Raw genomic sequence first — 6,000 nt, 5'->3', positions numbered from 1 at the left:
TCCCGATCTGAAAAATGACGCAGCTAGGGCTACCGGAAACCTTTTCGCGTGAAACGAAAGGGGTTCCTCACTGGAACAGATGCTCCGAACGCAACAGAGCAGTCCTCTCGGCCCGAAAGTAGTCAGAAACAGTAGATCTAGGAAACGACAGCCGCATGCAGTTCTACCGGCTTCAGATTTGGATCACCAACGGACGCGGCCCTCAAATAGCTCTGATACCATGTAGGAATTTACAAGGTAAGTTCCACAGAAAGAATACCAAAAGGACACCGCTCACAACCAGATCTCAAATCAATACACCAGTATTTTTGACGTGGTTAAAACCCTCAGAGTGCAAGGAGGGAAACAGTCCACGGCCTGTCCCAATGTGGGTACTACAGGCAATTTATTAATCAAAGAATGAAAATTTACATAAGCTTCTCTCATGCACGGATTACCCGAACAATGACCCTCCATGCGCTTTAAATAGAACTCATGGACCAATCGGGTGTCAAGCCACGGATCAAGTGTCGGTAATACCGAGGTGAGAGTGAACCGTCGGATCACTACATATCGTGACCGTCGAATTGTAAGTTACAAAATGTACAACGGTAAAGAAACACACTTTACCTAACTCTAACCTAACTCTATACTAGACCAAGTTGAACTTAACTATATCCTATGTGTCAGAATATCCTAACAGGGGTCATGCCACGTGCTTGCTCGACCTCGCGCTATATAATAACTTCTTCATACTCACTTCCTTCAACATCCATTCACGTAAGCAAGTAAGCACCTGCGGCATCCCATAAACTTCTTTGCTGCTTATTAGAACATCGATCACAGCGAGCGAGCGAGCGAGCATGCCTGGGAGTTTGGATTTGGATTTAGAGGCATTCAGGAAGGCTCAGAGGGCAGATGGCCCCGCCACCATCCTCGCTATCGGCACTGCCAATCCCCCCAATGCCGTCGCCCAGAGCAGTTACCCCGATTACTACTTCCGCATCACCAACAGCGAGCATATGACAGAGCTCAAGCACAAATTCCAGCGAATGTGTAAGAACTAAATCCCATCTAATCTCAAACTCAGTCGTCTAAATCATATGCGATGATCAGAATTAATATGTTTATAATCTTGTCATCATCTGTTGCTTGCAGGCGACAAATCGGGAATAAAGAAGAGATATATGTACTTGACTGAGGAGATTCTGAAGGCGAATACCAATCTATGCGACTACATGGCGCCGTCTTTGGACGCACGGCAGGACATGGTTGTGGTGGAGGTGCCCAAGCTTGGAAAAGAAGCGGCCGCCAAGGCCATCAAGGAATGGGGTCAGCCCAAATCCAAGATCACTCATGTCATTTTCTGCACTACCAGTGGCGTCGATATGCCCGGAGCCGACTATCAGCTAACAAAGCTTCTGGGTCTCTGCTCCAGCGTTAAGAGAGTCATGCTTTACCAACAGGGCTGCTTCACTGGAGGCACGGTTCTCCACGTCGCTAAAGATCTGGCAGAGAACAACCGGGGAGCTCGAGTTCTGGTCGTCTGTAGCGAAATCACGGCCGTTACCTTCCGTGGCCCCTCTGACACTCACCTCGACAGCATGGTCGGCCAAGCTCTCTTCGGCGACGGTGCATCTGCACTCATTGTGGGAGCCGAACCCATCCCGTAAGTGGAGAAGCCCTGTTTCGAGCTGCTGTGGACTGCACAGACCATTCTTCCCGACAGCGGCAGAGCCATCGACGGTCACCTGAGAGAGGCGGGCCTTACCTTCCACCTTCTCAAAGACGTTCCGGGGCTCATCTCCAACAACATAGAAAAGAGTCTGGTGGATGCCTTCCAGCACTTCGGAATCTCCGACTGGAACCAATTATTCTGGGTCGCCCACCCAGGAGGCCCTGCCATTCTGGATCAGGTGGAGGCAAAGTTGAATCTGGATCCCAAAAAACTGAGAGCAACGAGGCAAGTGCTGAGCGAATACGGAAACATGTCCAGCGCGTGCGTGCTTTTCATCTTGGACGAGTTAAGGAAGTCCTCTCTGCAGAGTGGGTGTTCCACAACCGGAGAGGGATTGGATGTGGGAGTTCTGTTTGGATTCGGGCCGGGTCTCACCGTCGAAACCGTCGTCCTCAAGAGCGTTTCACTGCCGCCGCTGCAGTGATTGATTGAATCACCATGGAAGACAGGCTCCCTCCCAAGTAGATGAGACGTTCTTTCTCATTCGTTCCATCCGAATATTTGCTACGAATGCTTTCGTAAATACAAGTATCCTCAGAGTTTCTCCTCTCCTTCTGCTTATCATTCTTATTCCCATTCCCATTGTATTCTCCTTCTCCTCCTTATTCTTATTCTCATTATTGTGTTCTCCCTTTCTCATTCTCATTGCTAAGGAAAATTCTCATCTTATAAGAAAATTCAAATATAAATAGAATTCTAAAATATAATAAAATACCAACATATATACATTCATCTAAAATCATGTTTAGAGTGATAAAGAATGGTCGAAATTTTAGATGAGATGGAATCAAGAAAATACAACTGAATAAGTTTAAATTGTAAAATAAAAGTTAGCAACTACAATGCACTTACATAATTAAATTTGAGTTTTCAATTTAATAAAAATTACAAATATATATATTTTCAAATTATGAATCTCATTCATTTTGAACATTTTGTCTAACATTTTATTTTTGAAAATTTTCATCTACTATTGGGTTTTTAAAAAGGAACATTTATGAAGTTAAATATCAAATTAAAGAATTCAATAGTAATCTCTCTTTTATATATATAGAGAATTCAATATTAATCTCTTATATATATATATATATATATATATATATATATATATATTCTAAATAATAAATTTCATTATCTTAAGCTTTTCATCTAGTGCCCTATTTTCAATAGAAAAACATCTATCAACATAAATATTACATAATAATTTGCATCTAACAATATAAGTAAATAGAAAATAATTTACATCTTATTTTTATTTATGTGAAAGAGGATGAATGCTAAACCAATTAATCTATTGTGTGAAAATCTCCCCCATGGATGGTGCCTATCAAATGCACGATGAGCCCACAATGAATGAGGTCAAGTTTAATGAGGGGATGCAGGCTTCCCTCGCCTGGCGGCCTGCATGGCCACCCTATCGCCATGAGAATCGACTCATGTATGATAAGATTTAATCCACACTTTATGTGAGGATGCAGACACTCAAGTAGGTACATCAGTGTTGCGGATCATAGATTTGCCAGTTCAGTGAAAAATCTATGGTTGCGAAAGGGTAGGGACAACACTATAATGATGCGAAGGGGGAGGAAGGAAACTACACAACTTACTTAAGGAGATTGGAATCCATAATAGGTCATAAACTATGGCAACAATTCCCAGGTGTAGTTTTTGGCTATCACGATAAGCATCGAAGAAACATGCAATCCCATACCTTAAAGCTCGTAGTTCATGTCAACATTTTGAAGTTCTCTGTGTTCATTCACCCTTTTCCTTTATGTGGATCTTTATTGTTAGGAACTAGGGCAATACTGAGGGGGTGGGTGAATCATTATTGGGAGGATTCTAAAACTCTCTTTTACAAGTAAAGAATACTAAAACACCAATAAATACTTCAACAACCATTCATATACGAATCACAATGATCAATACTAGAAGAACATGTCAAACAGATATATTCTTCAATTACTCTCACAAAGGCAAGCTTCAACTTTCTTTTACAAATTTTTCTAGCTCCAACTATAAGGATGATTCTACTCCCTAATTTATTAGCTATTACTAAAAAGAGCTACTACCCCTGATTTATTAGCTGCCACTGAAAGAAACTACAATCTCTTGTTGTTTACCACCCACTACTAGAAGGAGCTATAAACCTTGATTTGCAAGCTATCACTTGTTTGACCTCTTTGATTCATCTTTCATTCCATTTTCAAACTCAAATCATGAAGTGCACTCTCTTTCATGAAACAAATAAATCTCTCCTCAACCAGACACCCTAATCACCAAAAAAATCACCTTCAACAATCTATTATCACTAATAAAATCACCACAGACACCAACAAAAACAACAACGACATCAACAACCTTCTCGATAGTTCAGTTTTTCTTATAAAGAGTTAGAGATAATAATTTTGGATTTAGAGCTTCAGTTAAGTTCAACTCTTTAACTTGCATGAATTCCTACTTTTCACTCATGTTCCACTTCCATTAAGTATTATTTTTGTGTTCGTGATGTATCAATCTCTTCCTTGCTTGTTCCAGTGTGAGAAGCTGAGTTTAACTACTATTTTTCTAAATTGTATAATTTTTATAGGATTTAGCAGTGAATTTCTAAATCTGGCAAACTGTTAGATTTGGCCGCGATATGAAACATGCCTCCCAATTTTCCCATTCCACCGAAATGGTTCCAACTCATTCATGTGTTTTAAAGTATAATCTTGTGTTAGGGGAGATGTGACAAGTGGTATCAGAGCCACCTTTCAACATTGTGGCCTAACTGGGTACATATGAGAATAATAGAAATTGTTGTGTCAATAGAGTGAAAGACACGAGACATCATGAGGAGAGTTGGAACTACACCAGTAAGGCCAACAATAGGAGCTGAACCAAAACAATTTTCAAAAGCCAACCCTGAGATGTGGGTTCAACTGGGGGAAGAATTGTGGAATAGTAATGTTGTGATATTGGAAACAATACAAGAATTGAAGAATGAAATGGCTAAATTGAGGGCCGACAGTGAGAGGCTGATGAAATAACAAGAGAAAACAATGAAAATTCTTTCAGATAGACAAAACCATCAACACCTTGCTCCGAGCTCAGAGCATGAGAACATACATGGGTAAGGAGGTGATAATTCATAGTCAGAAGGAGACGAAGGGAACCGAGAAGAAGAATGAGATAATTTCGTTAGATCATAAGGGTCCTAAGAGGTAGAAGATTGAATTAGAGGGAGAGTTTAAGAAAACTAAACCTACGACGTTTGATGGAGAATAAGAGGAGGCTGTTGAGGCTTGTCTCATTAACATGAACAAGAAATTTCAAATTTAAGAGTACGATCGTAATCTGAAAGTTCGCCTAGTAATTTATTAACTGCAAGGTAAGGCCAACTTATGGTGGTAAGAAGTAAAAACAATATGGGGAATTGACAAACATGAGGTGACCTGAGAAAATTTTCAAAAGCCCTTTAAGGATAAATACTCAACTGAAGAATTTTATGATGAGAAAGCAAATGAAATTCACAATATTTGTTTGGGGAGGCTTTATATGGATGAATTTATAGCGAAATTTACAGGCTTGCTACGGTATGTTCCTTACATCCGTGAAGAAAAAAAGTACAATGGTTTATGAGTAGTTTACTTATATAGATGAAGGAAGGATTGGAATTTGACAACCCAAAAACTATGGACGAAGTTATTAGAAAATCACGAATATTTTACCAACAAATGAAGCAGAAGGGGGGGGTGGAAGTAAATAGTGGCTTGAGAAGAAAGGGCTTAAAAGTTCAGAGTATGAAAGGTGGGAGGTATATGAATTCCAAAGGTTCCTATAAAATTATAGTTATATCCTTCCTAATATCATTGGGTTCCCATAGGTAATTGTATTGTTTACCCTTTTGTTGCTTCCAATAAGGAAGACCATACTGAAGCAATGTTATTATGCAATAGATATGCAACTAGATTTTATATTGTGTGAAGTAGGAATTTGAATAGTTAATGCTTCAAGATTTTTAATGATTGTATTTTTAGATGGGTTTTCTAGCATTAGGTTATAGAGTGATCCTCTCACAAGCAAGAATTTGTTAAAATGTGAGAGTGACTTGAGTATAATTTTTTTGTTTTTTGTTTTGTTTTTTTTAACATAGTTTGAAGATCTCATAGTATGATAGTTTGAAGTATTATTTGTCTTACATTTCATTAGCGAAATTAAACACCATATGCCATTTAAGCTTGTATTTATTTTATGTTATTTTGAAAAGAAACTTTATTTTGAATTGTCATGAATGATCA

General features: G+C 39.3%; 1 pseudogene; it reads left to right on the top strand.

Annotated features, from left to right (window-relative positions):
* Positions 1-842: 842 nt before the first annotated feature.
* On the top strand, positions 843-2,141 carry LOC149190235 (chalcone synthase 7-like; annotated as a pseudogene).
* The last annotated feature ends 3,859 nt before the right edge of the window (positions 2,142-6,000 follow it).

Source organism: Pinus tabuliformis, chromosome 3_1, assembly GCF_031772625.1.
Source record: "Pinus tabuliformis cultivar Carrire ecotype Pingquan chromosome 3_1, CPIR1, whole genome shotgun sequence".
NCBI classification, from domain to species: Eukaryota; Viridiplantae; Streptophyta; class Pinopsida; order Pinales; family Pinaceae; genus Pinus; species Pinus tabuliformis.
This window is presented reverse-complemented; position numbering and strand designations above follow the sequence as displayed.